Source organism: Coloeus monedula (assembly GCF_965178545.1).
Source record: "Coloeus monedula genome assembly, chromosome: 4".
Taxonomy (NCBI): domain Eukaryota; kingdom Metazoa; phylum Chordata; class Aves; order Passeriformes; family Corvidae; genus Coloeus; species Coloeus monedula.
The window spans coordinates 19,985,990-20,003,303 of NC_138784.1; the positions used below are offsets into that span (position 1 = coordinate 19,985,990).

Sequence of the window (17,314 nt, forward strand, 5' to 3'; positions counted from 1 at the left end):
TCTCTATTAATTTTTCATTTCAAAAATGGCTCCAGGGAAAGGAGGGAGATATAGGTCAGAGACTTTGGGGGTGGATTAGTAACTCTGTACATCTTCCTTCCTTTTTTCCCCCCTCAATTTTTTTTTTTTCTCTTCCAAATTCAGAAACAGAGGGCTTTCCCTCTGTATTTCTCATTTACTCCTTAAGCATCATCGGCATTAGTCAGCAAACTCCTGCTATCTCCTCACAAGCCCCTGACACTTGCAGAGTGACTAACCCTCTCTCCCCACACTTTGGTTCTAACAGTTGCATCTGGTTTTTTTCCTCAAGAAAAATGGATCTCGCTGTTGCACACGCGCAGTTCTCCCAGTAGTCACTGTAAGGGTGACCAGTCACTCCCTGTAAGCTCCCGCTGCCAGGAGGCTGTACACACCACACTTTTTCATGCACAGAGCCAAAGAGCCAGGAGGTGATGGCAGGGCCTGCTTTCAGGTCACTTCAGAATTCACCATCACAGTAGCAGTGTCCCTCAAACCAGGAAGAAGTTAGCTCCTGTCCCAAGCACAGGCACGTGGAGAACACAATGGAGGAAGCCTGAAGCCACCTCGCTTCTCTTTGCAGCCCTGCCAGTCACCTGGTCTGTTGGGTGACATTGTCTTCAGGTGCCTGCATTGGCCTTTCCTTCCCAGGCTCAAGAGTTTCTGCCCCCATTACAGAGCCTGGTGCTTGACACGATGTGCAGAAGGCCTCGGCTGGGCTTCTGAGACACAAATACAGGGTGAGTGAAAATACAGCTCCTTGTGACTCAAAGCCACCTCACCAGAGCATGATGGAAGGCTCCTCCTGGCCAGGTGGGCTTGCACAAGCTGCCCACCCACAGCCACGCTCCCAGAAGACCTCGCATGCAGGTCATGCTTACGTAGGCATACCCACAGACCTGCCCACACTGTGCCCTCAGAGCTGCGCTCGAGCACGCAGCAAGTTTGTTGTATCCACCTTTCCAAGGTGATGCCAAGAGCACAAAGACCACTCTTCCTTATGTCCAACATGCCAAGAGGATGTCTTGCCCCCAGGGCAAGGCCATGCCCTCAGGCAATGGTAGGCACTACCTGCTGCCACCCACTCAGGGAATAACCCACATCCAGAGCAGAGTACATCAGTATCAGTGGGAAGGCCGGTGAACTTGGTGCTGGAGTAGTTTATTCCCCATTTAACCTTGATACCCTCACCCCAGCACCGACTCCGCTCCCGCCACCCTTACCTCCGACCCCATTGTAGGAGAGCCTTCTGCATTGCTGTGTAGGGAGGCATGAAAATAAACCACCGGCTCCAGTGCCACACTCCCTCCTGGCAGATCTGTTTCTCTCTTCTTAACTGTTTCCAAGTGCCTGGCTGTTTTATAATCCCCAGTGAGCATTCCCTTAACTCCTTCCTCACTGATCCTTCCACTCTCCCTCGCTCGCTCTCTTCTAAAAGGCAGAAAAATCCAAGGCGAGGTAGGGGGTAGAGAAAGCAAAGGAGGGGGCCTGAATCAAAGAGGGAACATCTGAATCAAAGAGGGAACATCTGAATCAAACTGCACATATTAGTCATTTCCCCAGCCTTCTCTTAACACAGACAGACTGACTCTCCTGTTAACATATTTTTTTTTTCCCATGGACATTTGCGTACCTTAGAAACTTCTTTGCTAATCTCCTCCTGCTTTTTCATACCATGAGGTCATATGCTCCTGCTGGTAGCATGACTTTAAATCACACAGCAGCTTGCCCTTTGAGGTCTGAACAGAAATCACTGTCTTAGATCACAAGTAAATATGAGTTGATGGCTTCAAGCCCAGTGTCACCACCACCCCACTTATGCATATTGCAAAATTCGAGAAGAATCAAATGCAGGTGTTGCTTCCCAATGGAAAGGACTTTGGCAATCACTGCAAGGGCTGTGAGAGGGCTGTGTGGAGGAGCTCAGGCAAAGCAACACATCTTCCCTGTTTCCAAGACGTGGGACACTGCAACTACCCTGAAGTGACCTGTCAAGAGCCACACATGCTATGGGTGCTGAAGGCTGTGCACTGTGTGTGTGCTTGCATGCACGTCAGTGAGGTGGGGGAGGGAGTCACTTGGCCTGAGACATTTTAGGAGACCCATAGGTCAGGGCTAGACTTGGATGAGCACAACGTAGTGGAGGTCGCTGCGTGCCAGGATGTGCTGGCAGCACAGTGTGGGGTGGGACAAGTACAGCGACCCAGCAGCTTTGGATTTCATAACCCTGACTATGTGCAATGCAACGTCACAGAACACTCTGGTGTTTATGCTGCTCCTGTGAGAGCATGAATAAAGAATACGGCCAAAAAAAGTACTGGCTTTCACGTGTCCCCTCTCAGGTGGGAACATGACACGTGCAGCTGGCTGCTGCTCTTCCTCAAAGTCTATGGGTGCTTCTTCCAGCATCTTGAAGTTACCCCTGACAGATTCCACTCAAAAGTTTGCCAAGGTATCTTTTTCCCTGACAAAATGAGCTATTCTGTCACACAAGGCTGGGCCGCAGGGCTTTTAAAATCGGTTCTGCTGATGTTCAAAGGGAGCAGCTTGCTGTGCAGAGGAGTGGTAGAGTTAATAGCAGTAGGATCAGCACAAGCTCTTACCCTACCATCTGCCTTCAGCTCAGCCAGGCCTTCTGCTGAACAGCCAGTGTGGGCTGGGGCCACTGGAGTGAGCAGCAACTCACTGACATGAAAGACTGCCTGGGTTAGTTGATTAAGAATAAGATTACGAGCACAGGAATCCTGTATAGCGCTGGTACTGACTCAGTTCAGGGATTTCATTCGGATATTTACGCCCAGTTTTCCAAACAAGTATTTTATTTTGCACAGGTGGGTGTTTGTGTGTCAGCTTAAACAAGCCCCATGAACTGATGATCCCAGAAACAGGGGTAATCTCTGAAAATGCTATGCTTTCTTCTTTGGTCACCCCCACTGGAAAACAGGGATAAATAACACTTAACTATCTCACTCCCCTATAATGTTTAAGTCCTTTACACTTACAGAGCTCTGGAGGAAACACAGGAAAGGCCATTGGAATGGACAGGGATGCCTCTCACAACTATGGGTCACAGATCCCTCTTGTTCTGCCTTGTGGACTTCTTTTAAGCACTGGCCACTGCCAGCAGACCCTGACAGAGGCTGCTCAGCTCTGTTCCTGCACATCCAGATTGACAGCTTCCTCAAGAGTTCTCCCTCTCTTTTAATAATAGAAGAGCCACTTAAGGCTTGTGGATGACCTCAAAGTACCAAATTGCTGACCCACTACCAAAGTCGGAATCTGCCAATGCAACTGTGAAGAGCAGGGCTTGGTCCCCTTGAGGGATGCCAAGGGCAAAACAGTTCTGTAGTCCCATAACAAAATACTGAGGTCCCCTCTGATGTTATATCATTCCGTAGTAATACCCTACAGCAATTTAAAGGACTGCTGCAGCTGATCTCCAAACCCAGGAGGAAACACGTGGAGGATGCAGCAAAAGGGTGCTGGTCTGGAAGGGAGATGGGGGATCTGGGATGAGTGAGGGCACAACCTGTCTGCTCTGAAAGCGAAAAGAACAGAGAGGCCCCTCCTTTCACAGATGGAGGGAAGAAAAAAGCAAGATGAGCAAAAAGCCTGGACTTAATAATGAAAAACAATAGCTCATCATTTATTTTCATATCCTCTCACTAATGCTGGCATAATGCTAACAGTGGAATTCTTATGGCATGCATGTCATGCCTGCAAATACCAAGTGAATTATTTCTCAGCAAGGCTATGGGCTATGGCACTGAGCAGCAAATTCGCTACAAGCTATTGGATGATGAACGACAGTTCCCAAATTCCTCCTTCACAATGCTACTTGCATTAGTTGTAATTTAATGAGTGTGAGAGAGAAAGTTTTGGCTCAAAACACAGAAATAATATTGCCTGCTGCTGCTTCCCACTGGGTCTTGTATTAACTCACACCACCTCCACCTCCTACTTCTCTACCTCCTCCCTTTTCACACCTATCCTCAGGTGCTAAAAGTTGTGTCATGAAACCCATCAGCACGGCAAGAGAGCACGCAGAAGCCCCCAAGCACATGCATTCCTTCTGGCTAAAAGGCGGGAGAGGACACAAACCTCTCCCTCTTCTCTGCCAACAGTCACGGCAGGCTGGGGTGGTTCCTACAGCAGCCAGTCTCGGTGTAGACAAGCCACTTTGGTTCTTTCCTCCGAGGGAGCCAGTGCAGGTGAAAGACACCGACCTGCCAGTTCTGGAAACAGAGCACAAAGCACACACTCCATGACCCATGTTGGTGCAGAGCTCCCACCACATACCCCTTCCAGCGTGGTCCCCATGCCTCCCCAGAGGGAGCCACAGCAGGGTAGCCCAGCCTCACCCTCAGCTTGCAGGCTGTCTCAGCTGGTTTGTTGCTCTTTTTAACAATTCTGAGATCTAGTAAGCAGCCAGTAAATGTGAACAAAACTTTTGCTAGGGGGTAAGGCCTTCAGCAGTAAAAATGTGCCATCACTGGTGACCCCCAGTGAACCTGGCAATCACTGCCACAATGCCTCCTCCTGACCTCTTGGGTAGATCTGTACCTCCCACATCTTCAGGGCATAAATCAAGCCCCTCTTCTTTGCTCCATGGACCTTGACACAAAAGGGACAGCCACAGCAGCAGGGACATCTTGCAGGTCTCTGCCCTGGAAGGAGCCTAACTGGCCAGCATCACCTCCCACTCCCGTGGTAACCTTGCAACAGAGCCTGTACCCCTTCACATGACAGGACATTTATCCATCAAATGACCCTGCAGATAAGGCTCACACCTGAAGCAAGACCCACTGTGTGAGGTCTCATATGCTGGGCCAGAAGAAAGCCAAGAGGTCTGATCTGAGCAGCAGACTTATAACCAAGAGACTGCAAATATCACTACTACTCTCCTGGTGTATCCAGTCTCTTCAGTGTTTCCTGCTGACAGAGCCTAAATGACAACCATCCATGGGCTCCTACCCGGTGGAGCATACAGAATAGTCCTTATCCCTTCTGTGCCAACTGTAATTTAAAAGCCCCCTTCCCACATTTTGTAGTGTTTTGAGAAAAACAAATCCAAACAAAATTTACATGTTTCTGAAACGAAGGCATAAGCAGGGCAAGGGAAAATGCCCTTAAGGATTGGAAGCAAATGTGTTTGTGCAAATGAGACCCAGGATTTACAGTTACCTTCCAGCCTCCAGCAAGTGCTACAGTCTTAGCTTTGACTTTAAAACAATCTGTTTTCTCATAAAGGTTGAAAAACACCAGTGATATTTTCTCTGGTGTACTGGCCAAAGTCCCACAGCCCTGGCTGGGAGAGGAGGGTGGACATGATGTCACAGGACACTCCCAGGGACATCTGCAGACACAGGTCTGTAAGGACACACACATGCACATCTGTGCTTCCCAGCAATACAGCAGGCACGATGCTGGGGGCCACCTTCAGAAGCTATCTGGCCACAGACTTGCCCCTTGTCAGAATCTCCCTCCCAAGCCCACGTGTAGCACTGCACACTTTGTGGCTTTCTTAAAACTATAGCTGTGCTTTAAGCAGTGACCAGGCTCTGAAATAAATGAAGGCATGCCTTGCTAAAGTGACCCTAAATGAAAGCAGCAACAATTGGCACAAATAAATAAAAAAGCACCACAGCTGCAAATGAAAAAGGAAGAAATGGTGAGCCTCATCAGCCTGCTGTAACTAACCTTGTGCTGGGCAGCTCACCCACTCAGCAGTGTGGGGAGTCACGCATCCCTGCAGCAGGCACCAGATGGAAGGGGTCACTTTGGAGACAGCAAGCATGGGGAGAAGGGGACACAAGCACGAGAGGGAAGTGGGGGGCTCCCACGACAGTGGCCCACCACAGTGGCTGTGTGGCCTTTAGGAGCCTGGCACAGGGGTGCTGTTACCTGCTACCAGCTTGCAAAGAGAAGCAGTGACCAGGCTGGGGAGATGAAAAGCAGTTATCAGGGGCAGAACTGTAGGGATGAACATACCTAGACATAGGGAGACCTGCTGGACTGCCAGAACAGGCCTGTTACTGCAACATCTTCTTCGGGCATACAGTGCAAGCTACAGTGGTCAGAACTGCCAGCCACGATTTATCACATTTACAGTTTAAAACTCAACCAAATCCGACACTTCTGTTGGAACCAAGAAGTTCAGCTGAAGATTCCTGGAGCAGCTGGGAAGGCAGAGGCTGTCCTGTCTCTTGGTTCCCCTCCTGATAGGCTGTTGCGGCTCAGGAAGGGTGAAGCTCAGACACAGCACTTGGTGTCACACTTCAGCTCCCTTTAAGCCTTCAAATTAGGGCTTACACGGGGCTTAAGTGCAGCCTGTCCCAACACAGAGCTGGATTTCACAGCTCTCATGTGCTGCTAGGTTTCCACCTCCAACAGAAAAGGGGATGAGTGCCCTGCAGGCGGCCTGGCAGGCAGTCCATCCACCCAGATATCCTGAGCAGAGGATGGGGAGCACCTGATCCCAGCAGCTCTTCCCATGTCCCTGGAGGGCAAGATGGGAGGGCTGAGATCACCAGGGCAGGCTCCTGCTTCCCTTGCCTCAGTTAGCCAAATAACTCCAATATCCACCCCTTCATTAATTTCATGCTAACCACAGAGTGTTCTACCTCTGCGATCAAGCCTGTGCTCCCATATGTGTCCCCCATATCCCTGCTGGCCCCCCATGTCTCACCCTGAGCCCCAGGGTGACCACAGAGTCCCCACCCTTCTGGCCCACGGCTTGGGATGTCTGACATGCAGCATTCAGTTCCCATGTGAAGTCAGCATGTTCTCAATACACAGCATGCTATGTCCTCAGCCGTGAACACCTCAGGTGGGCTGGCCACCTTCCAGCAAGGACAGCTGAATATGATAGGGCTGGGCTGGGGAGGGGTGGCACAGGGGAAGAAGCTGCCAGAAACAGGAGTAAGGACACAAAATACTCTGGGAGAATAAAAGCCCCATCCCTTTCACCAGCCCTGCAATACAAGAAGGCAAGAAGGACAGGAGTATCAACCACAACAAAACCCAAATTAAAAATTACGACCTGCAACTTGCTCCAGTGATGCCATGTAACAAATGTGGCTAGGAAACACACTTCCTAGCTCACCATCAGGGCTGCCACAAGCATCTGCTTTATTGTACACGGTATCAAAAGCACCAGGCATCTGCATCTGAAATCATGCCCTCTCCTGCCATTCACTCACATCCCATCTTCTTTTTCTCTTGCACATTATTTTCTACAGGCAGCAGCTTTTTGGCAGGAGTCTCAGTGACTGTTTGCAACAGGGCATGGCAAGGCAAAGCAGACATCTCCTAAAGCATCCTCTTCCTGAAACCCCTTCAACCCTTCCTGGCTGAGAGGAAATGCAAGGATTGGTAATGACTCAAGTGCTCCTCTGGGAAACAGCAGTGATTTTAGAGGAAGATGAAATAACTTTTAAGCCAAGCCTAGTCCTGGAGAGGGGAACTCCACACGCTGTAGCTTGAGTTCACAGTAGAGCATGAACAAAGCCGGGATTCAGGCGCCCACCAGCAGAGATACTGGAAAAGATACAGCTACTTTATTGAGGTAGTCTCAACTACATTAAATACATTGTGAGTGATACAGTAAACACATCTGAAGGGATACAGATTCCTCAGGGAATACTGTATTTGCATACAGACCCTAGTTAAATCACACCACTAGGTAAAGTTTCAACTGAGAATACAGAGACAGACCTGAGACACATTAGCAGAGATGAAGATATATCCAAGAACTGGTCCAGTTGGGACACCAAAACCTGGCACTGGGAGAAGATGCATAAAAGATGCCTGCCATGCAGCTGTTCTGGATCAGGATAGAGACAAGCTGGTGGATGTGGATTACAGATCATTCTCCGTCAAAATGTCTTGAATGATATTTCTCTCAAGCTTGGATTTCTAGTAACCCTTTTGTTCAGCCTGAAAAGTCACATTGCTTGATAAAAATCTCTTCCTGCCTTTTAAAGGCAGAGTGGCAGTGTCCCCTCCTGAACACACTGTGATTTACAGTCTTCCACACTAACACTAGCAATGCGAGCCCTTAAGCAGAGACTGCAGACAGCACTCCTGCCAACACATACTCTGCCACAGCATCGCTCCACGTAAACACCCTGCATTCACCTTGTTTATATTTCCTCCTCTACAGGCTGTGACAGCTCACAAACACACACAAAGCCTAATTTATATTTATAATAAATCTCCCTTCTTCATTCACTGCAGCAGAAAAGAGCCCTGGTACAAATAAAATTTTTTGGGAACATGGTGTAACAGCTCTAAGGAGAATCAGGCCCATGCTCTTCTGTAGATAAAGAGGACAAAGCCACACCAAACACATGTGTACACTCCTACACATGACTACAAACATGGAAGGAGTCCCACACACACACACACACAGAGATACTCTTCCACCTGTGCTCTCACATACACTGCTCAATAACAGCACCTGCTGTCCCTTCTGACTCGCACGTGCTTTCAGGCAGCACAGACTTTTGGAAGGTGCACTTTTCATTACACAGGTGCTCACAGCCTCAGATAAGTGACAGGAGAACGACACTGCAAGAGAAGTACTGTCACCATCAGTGGGATATGCTTGTGTCTGGGTCTCACAGGTCCTTCTCAGGTGGTGCAGCTATTTTTAAATGGGGGTTGCAACCTGTTTCTTATCTCCACTTGCTAAATACACATATATTCTGCTGTTGAAAGAATGCAGAGAGGGAGTTAGGTGGGAAAGCAGATTTCTGGTGGTGCCACTGATAGTGCTAGAAGAGATGAAGAAAGTTTTTTATTGTACTCATGAAAAAAATGTGATCCCTAGTTTCTTTGTCGACACATGCCTTGGAGGATTTATGAGATCTTGGGTTTCTCCATGCTGTCCATAAACTGGCTGTAGCCAAGAGTTGTCCTTTTGTTTTAATTTGGTTTCAGAGAAAAGGTTGTGATCTCTCTTCTCTCCACAAAGGACCTTGTTGCTGCTTCCCTAGCCTCCATCACCCTGAGGCCTGATTGTGGCAGTGTCTTCCCCACAGGACAATGCTGTCAGCCTGCTCTGAAGCTGGGCCTAGTGTGCCATGTGGGTGCTTGCAGGGGAAGCACACCCAACCAGTCTCTGTGGTCTCTACTGGCTCCCAATAAGCTTCCATTAAGGTGACTTAACTATTAATTCCTGTCAAGGTGTTGTGTGCTCACATGTCTTCTGAACAGTTCTAACTCCTGATGGCCTTGCAGAGCTTGAGTGACTCAAGCAACTCGTCTGATCTGCCACCTTCTCTCCATCCTGGCAACACTCTAAGCTCAACCAAAAACTTCACTCTGCATCACCACCAAGCACACCAGCAGCCTGCCCACTACCAGAAAGTTCCTGTGCACTGACATTTTGGGAGCTGGAGGATGGGCATCACCTAATCCCAGCACTGCTCCGCTGCTGACCCAGGGCTCATCCCGCAGCACACTGCCGAATTCCCATAATGGAGAGAGCACCATTACGCACTGCCCTAGCCAACTGTATCGCTAAGGCGAGCTGACACATCACCTGGCACTGCTGTCCTCAGATCCCTCCACTTCACTCCTCCCTGGAGCCCCACAGGGCCTCAACATGGCATCAATTCTGTTTGTCAATGTTAAGGTGCTCAAGTGTGCCGCCAGAGATTTCCAAGTTAGAGATGACTCTGCTCTGGGTATTCTGAAGACCTAGTAATGGCTATTTAACTCCTCAGAAATTCTGTCACAAGAGGAAGATTAAAGGTTGCACACACACACACACACACACACATACACACAGAGCTATGAAGATATCAAAGATGGTTTTTTAGAAGTTTTTCTCCAGCTTTTGAAGTCAAACATCTAAATAAGGAAGTAGCAATGATGGCTGGAAATTACCACTATTTGGAGGTAAAACAGAGACCTGCTGAAAATCCTTGCCAAACTATGTGGAATTTGTCAACACTAAATGCTGCCTAGGAGAAAGTAAAGCCCCATGCACTTTAGCTGGACATTCTTCTCCTCCAGCCTATTGCTTTAAGTAAACAGATAGCCTTCCTACACACGTACATGTGCAGCAATACGAGCACTCACCCTTCTACAATCCTGCTGCTGTCAGGTCCTGACAGAGGAATAGCCCAAAGCCATGGCAGAACCATGCAGAAGGTCAAAAACCAGCCCACTCCTGGCACAGCTCTTCCACAAACACCACTATGAAAAGCTAACCCTGGGATGAGTCTCGGACCTCTCTCTGGGCAGGCTTGCAGTCTAGAGATCACAGTCCCACTAACATCCTTCTGGGTACTTCCTCTTCTCCCCATGCCACCTCTGGCTGATTTGAGCACCTGTCATGACCATCCCTTCTCAAATACAGGTTGTGCATTCTCTGGGATAATGCCATGCCACAACTGTCCATCTTCTGGAAAATCTGCAGCACAGAGATCCTTGACTTCGGATCCCAGCTGCCAGTGGCTATGAATAATTGGTAATTAAAGTAAAAGTGAAGCCATACCAGGGGATTGTTGTGCCTCTAAGTTTTCTCCAGACTACTCTCAGGAGACACAGGAGAGCTACCAGAGATAAAAAAATAAATCTCAGCTTACGAGGTTTACACAGAGACCATCAAAAATATGCATCTGTATTGTTCTGACCTCCAGATCTTTTTTTTCCCTTCACATTTTCCTAACCTTTAAAAGGCATGTAAGATAAACAGAGGAGAAGCTAGGCAGACAACATCCTCGGAAGAGATGTAGGAATATAATCAAGCCCTCAGACACACGCACACAAACACCATAATTTATCTCTTCCTCCTCCTGTTTGATATTATCCTCTGTTCTAGTATCATAATCTGTTGCTATGGAAACAGCTATGATGTCACTACAAGAGGTTTATGGATGCCTTGAACAGGAAGGAAAGGTACAGGATGATGGGAGAGGGAAAAAAAAAACCACCTACAAACAACTGCTGAGCAGGAGATGTTCCAGGAATGGCAAGTGTTAACAGGGAAAAGATAAATACATCAACGGTGCTGGAGTTGTTGCAGACAAGAGCAGAATATAAACTGCACTTTAAAAATAAAGAATGCTTACAAATTTTGCCTACAACTAAAAATATTCTGGGCAAGCTAAAGGACCTTCCTGAAAAAAAACAAACTTTCTTTGAAATGTTCAGCAAGTTTTCTGGGACTGGATATTCTCTGAGTCTTGCTGCTAGAGTCCAAGTCTCCACCAAGCCACTCCATCACCTGCTGTAACATTCCGTCCAGAAGCCTAACACCCCATCAATGCAGCTAACAGTTGGGGAGCTTGCTAACTATCCACCATCCTGTGTATGTCTCTACGACCTGTAACTAGAAAAAACCCTCGTGTCTTCAAGCAAAAATAAACAGAACCATAAAATCTCTTAGGCTGAAAATGACCTCTAAGATCAATGAGACCAACTGTTAACCAAACACTGCCAAGTGCAAAACTAATCATGTCCCCTAGCACCACATCTATATGTCTTTTAAATACCTTCAGAGATGGGGACTCCACCACTTCCCTGGGCAGCCTGTTCCAGTGCTTGACAACCCTTTCCACAAGGAAATTTTTCATAACATCCAATCTATGCTTTCCCTGGTACAACTTGAGGCTGTTTCCTCTTGTCCTGCCACTTGTTACCTGTGGAAAGAGGCTGACCCCCACCTCACTACAACCTCCCTTCAGGTGGTTGTACAGAAAGATAAGGTCTCCCCTGAGCCTCCTTTCCTCCATGCTAAACAAGCCCAGTTCCTTCAGCTGGTCCTCATAAGTCTTGTGCACTAGATCCTTCAGCAACTTCGCTGCCCTTCTCTGGACATGCACCAGCACTTCAATGTCTTTCTTGTAGTGCTCCTGTGCCTTTAAGATTTGTTTACTGGAGAACGTCCAGCCTTCCCGGACTCCTTTGTCCCTCAGGACTGTCCCAAGGGACTCTATCAATCTGTCTCCTAAACAGGCCAGAGTCTGCCCTGTTCAGAACTCCAAGGTAGCCGTTCTGCTGAGCCCTCTCCTTACTTCTTGAGAATTGACAACCGATCACTGTACCCAAAACAGCCTCCAAACACCACATCACCCACAAGTCTTTCTCTGTTTGCATAAAACAGGCCCAGCAGGGTGCCTTCCTTTCCTGGCTCACTCACCAGCTGTGTCAGGAAGTTATCTTCCACACACTCCAGGAACCTCCTAGACTGTTTCCTCTCTGCTGTTTCCTCTCTGTGCAAAGACACACTAAATCCACTGGATCACACCCAGTAGCAAATAAACACCCTGACCCCAAACTATAGTCAATGGAAGAGCTTTTATTGCTCTCTTCACCCAAGAGAAAGACCATAACCTTACAGACTCACTGCCAAACATACTGACATACCTGCCTTGCTACTAGAGAGAACAGTATGCTGAGCCTCAGACAATTGAGATGTGCCCAGCCTTCGGGCCATGCACATCCACGTGTGGGATGATGCACATGTGGTTCTCACCCAGGAGCTCAGGTGCTGATGCCTGGGCCTCCATGCTTGTACCTTCTTTGGCCACCCTGACTGATGGTGAGAGTAGAGCAGACATGATGACAGAGAGGATGGGGCAGTCACATATGTCCTTAAAGACATCATGTGCAGGCTGAGGGAAATTCAACATGAATTTGCCTGATGGGGAGGAGGAAGAAGAATGGCACATCAAATTGTCCTGCACAGGCACCGTTGTCATGGGATGAGCAATGGCAGAGAAGGAGGAAACCACAAGGATCTCAGATCAATGAAAAGTGGTGGTGTTTCAGATAATCTCTGTCCCATCAGTTTCCTGAGCATGGTGAGTGGGATCAAAGATTTTAAGGGAATGCCACAGCATCAGTTTTGCCTCTGGTGTCAGCTCCAGATGGGGAATACCCAGACAGACTCTCTGTTCTGCCTGTGAGCATTAGGATATTGGTAGTGTCTCCTGTCCTCGCTCACCTTCCCCTCCAAAGATGTTAGAGACAACTGCAGGGGAAAAAAACTGAGAGAGACTGAAGTCTGATGAGAGTGGGAGAGACTGAAGTCAGTAAGTGCAACTGTAAAAACAGTCCAAGATGGGATCTTCAGCATTTCACTCAATTTTCTGTTCCTGCCAGCCTTGGCTGTGACAGCCCCAGCCCCTGAAGTTCTCAGGGATGACCTCCTCCTCTTCTGTTACAGTCACTTGCCCTCATCTTTGTTCCCCACCTGCCTCTCTCATCATCTTCTCTCTTGTTCCTGACCTACTGACTTATTCCTTCTCAATCTTCAGCCCACCCATTCCTTTCCCAGAGGAACCTCTGTCACAAATGCTGTGGAAAACCCACACATTGTGACTTCCTCTCCCGAAAGTGCCCCGACAATTTGAATGATGCACCCTCCCGCGTCTGCATCTACATGAAATGCAAATCCTTTGGGGTGGGAACGACCTACCCCTTCATGTCAATGTCATGCCTAGTACAGTAAGGTTCTGCTTTTGTTTGGCACAGAAAATACAACTGTTATTAGGAACACCTCAAAAGCACCAAAGGAGAGTAAAAGAATAGGAGGTGTGAAAACAATGCCAAGTGTTTAGTGTGTTTTCCAGTTTCTTTTCTCTTTTGTGGGCAAGGTTCTGCTTCTATTTTTTATTAAACCATTTTTTCTCTTCTGTACTTTATATTTGGGACTGCAGAATAGACAACAAAGCTAATCTCGGTAAAGAAACAGAGACTGTGCTATTTAAATTGGCAGGTGACACCAAGCAGGATTGCAAAATTGGGGGAATTAGATAAGAATTCAAAACAATCACAACAAATTGAAGGGTAAAGGATAACATTCAAATGGGACAGATACAAAAATCACACACTTAGGTAAGAAAGCCTACCTCCACACATACGGGATGGAAAATGGCTCATGAGGCATCAGACTTCTGGGACAGGATCTGGGAGCCACAGCACATCACAAGCTACACAGAGATGAACAATGTTATGGTGCAGGAGTTAAAGCAAACAGGAGCACTGCCTGTAACAGACATGAAGAACACTTCTGCTCTCCTTGGCCAGCACAGGAGCCAAAGTACAGCACTGTGGTCTCACAGTGCCATTCAAGAGAGGGATGGACTAGGTGAAGGGAGCACAGAGAACCAGGAGGATGGTCAGAGATGAAGGGGAAAAGATACAAGAGAAAGAGTTGAAGAACGTGTTAGAGATATGATTTAGCCTAAGGAACACAAAGGAGAGACATGACAAAGACAAAGGCATAGTCTTCCTACCCCCACAATTAAAAAAGGACGACGAATCAGAGCAGGGAAAGCAGAGAGGAATTAGAGGAGGTAAAACCTTGTCAGTAACAAAGCAAAGGGCAATGATGACAGCCTGGGCATGCTGTGAACCATCCGTACACGGGGAATATGCTGGACAAGCCTGTTAGAGAACATGCTGGACAGGTATTTGATATCCTCCTTTGAAACACTTACTTAAATCTTTCCTTTGCCCATTTCCTATGATTTAAATGATTTTGGTGAGAGATAAGTTTCTTTGGCATTTCAGCATAGCCCAGAGCCCAACCCGTCAGCCTTTAGGACCAAAGGAGATGTTAGCCTGCAGGGTTCTGCTAGGTAACACCATTGTTCCAGGTCTTGCAGATTAAAATCTTTAAACTTTTACGGATTAAAATCTATAAAGAACAGGGAAGACAGCTGCCCTTCGTAGTTTCCCAAGTATCTCTGGCAAATACCACTGCCTTGTGGGATGACCGTTCCTGCTTTTCAGGGTAGGAGCTGTGTGTGACTGCTCTTACTTTGTCCTTCCAGAGACAGATGTCAGCACAGGCCCTGGAAGGTGAGCAGGACAGAGAAGGACGTGTAAATAGAGTGAGCTTTAACTTCTCCAAACATGTCCCATTCAGTGCTGACACTAAAGAAAACCAAGGGAGCAAACAATGGCATCCATCACCCAGCATAAAACTCCCTCTCCTTCCAGAACATGACACAGACAGGCTAATGCTCATCAGGTGGAGACCATGCTTCCCCTGGTGTAGCTCCCCGGGTTTCAGAGACATTGTTGCTGATCTGTATCAGAATCAAGCTCAGGAGCAGCTCAAGGGGGTCACATCTTGAAGATGCGTCCCTTCTTCTGGCTATTCTGTACACCTCCTGTGAGTAAGCAAAAGGCTCCGTTCCTTCGCATCGTTCTGTCAGTGGCCTGATCAGACAGCCACTCTTTATATAGCACCTTGAACATATACAGCATTGTATAAATACACAGTATTACATCTTATTGTTACTTTCATTCAATAAATAAATCCTAATGGCACAGAGAGCTTTTTAATTTAGTCCTGACTCTGGATTTTCCCAGGTATTTTGAGATGTGGCAATGCCTTTGCCAGCCTACAGAGACAGAGGTTGCTCCTCCACTCATGTGCGTGGGCAAGTCTTAGTAGAAGTATTTTTGCCATCAAAACGACCCAGTTCTGAATGATACCTGAATTCAGGAGTGGTCCCAAAATACAGGCACTTGTGCTTTCCTGAGGATGGACCTCAGTTTGCTGATACGGCCAAATGAGGGACTATTCAGGGGCGCTCTGTGCTGTAAATGAGGGGTAGCAGTAACATGCCTCTACTCCTCCTGCATGACAAACAAATTGCTAGATGTCCTGTCTGGAGTGAAATTATCACTTGGGTTTATTTTCAAAAGAAAAGGTGAATTCTGTACTGCTAGGGAAAATAGTTTCAAAAGAGAAGGCTTCCAGTTAAATACCTTGGTCCACATTAGGGTATCTAAACAGCTCAAGAAATAACCTTTTCTCCAAATAATGTTTAATTCTCACTTCTTGTTATCCACCAGTTATCCTTCCAAAAGTAAGAGAAAGACCTATAAATAATATTTCACATTCAGAGGGCAGAGATTTCCTAGTAAGGGTGAGGAAACAACCCCATTTTATAAATGGAGTGATTAAGCTATAGAGGCCATGAGTCACAAAGGTACTTCAGCGTGTGGCTAGCTTTAAAGACATAAACAATCCTAATGAAGTCAGCAGCACTGTCTGTGAGCTTAAATTTAGGCACAGACCTGAAAATATCTTCTTAAACTGGGATCAGAGAGGAAAAGGGTGGAATGTTAAAAAAAACCCCAACAAACCAGTCTTAGCCTTCCCATTCACTACAGACACAGGGATAGGGACACCATAACAGCTGTGAGCCCACCACTGGATGCCTTCGCAAACTCTCCTCAGGGGTCTCGCCCATAGGCAGCACTATCACAATTGCCTTGAGTCCTGCAGCTAGAAAAAGTTGTCTCATCTGCCTCATGCCAGTGTCTCAGGCTGGTCCCAGCACAAGGTGACTGCACTTCCCTCGACCTCACTATCCAGCAGGACTGCTCTAACACCATCACCTGGGACCCACTTGGTGAGGCCCACAATCACGACAGGGATTTACTTCCAGGCCCATGTCACCAATCCTGCCATGAAATCACGGCACTTTTACGCACCACTGCTATGATGTGGCTAAAATCGGGCCTTATTCATTTTGCCACCCAAGTCCATTATCTACCTCCAAACACATGGTCTAACTTCCCAAGGCTGAGCTAAGCTCAAGAGCCTCACAGGCATCAAGGAGGTCTCTAGGCTGTTCCCCATCAGTAGAAGAACCTACACTGAACGAGGTGCAGCTCTTAGCCAGTCTGGATGAAACCACATCCAGTGGTCTCAAAGCACCATGTAAACTGGGCAGTAAATAACAACCACTGAGCAAATGGGGAAACCTAGTGATGGAAAAATGAAAATTATTTCACTTTCCAGGCCAGCTGAGGTGCCCAACTGAAGGCAATTGGGTCTTCCCCACCTGTTACAGACACAAAGAGGAATGCACTGCACAGAGTCCAAGGGCTAACGACTGCAGTGAGTAGCTGAGCTTGCCTCTTTGTCTGTTCACCCCAGCCCCTAGTCCCAGCAATGCTCTTTTCCCTTCTGAAAATAAAACAGCATTTTTCACCCGTTACATCGCAAACTTGTTTAATCACTAGACACAGCAGCATGATAAGAACAATAATTTTAACTGGAGGGGGTTTCCTGTTATCCTGGCTATAGCCATATCCTGAGCAAATAAAAACTTAGGCTTTTGGTCCCAGCATTGACACAGCTTAAGTTCTGCTTATTATTTCATAAACAGGAAGCGTCTCTGAGTTATCATCTCCCTGCATGAACTTTGGGGTAAAAACCTTTACCCTGCCTCACTGGGGCCGCCTCCCTGATGAGCAAGTTTTGTGTGCTTTAACGAGACTTAAGGATGCATTCAAAACCCAGCAGGGCTGG

At 47.4% G+C, this 17,314-nt stretch overlaps 1 protein-coding gene across 3 annotated transcripts in view; it reads right to left on the reverse strand.

The window, feature by feature from the left end:
* Positions 1 to 17,314, reverse strand: part of HIPK2 (homeodomain interacting protein kinase 2) — a 138,710-nt gene that overhangs the window by 117,203 nt on the left and 4,193 nt on the right. The window contains exon 1 of one of the 3 annotated variants that reach the window (XM_082280217.1): positions 1,652 to 1,752. The exons of the other annotated variants lie outside the window; for them this stretch is intronic. The gene's annotated coding sequence lies outside the window, so the exon portion shown is untranslated. Of the gene's footprint in view, positions 1 to 1,651; positions 1,753 to 17,314 lie in introns of those variants that run through there. 3 annotated transcript variants of the gene reach the window in all.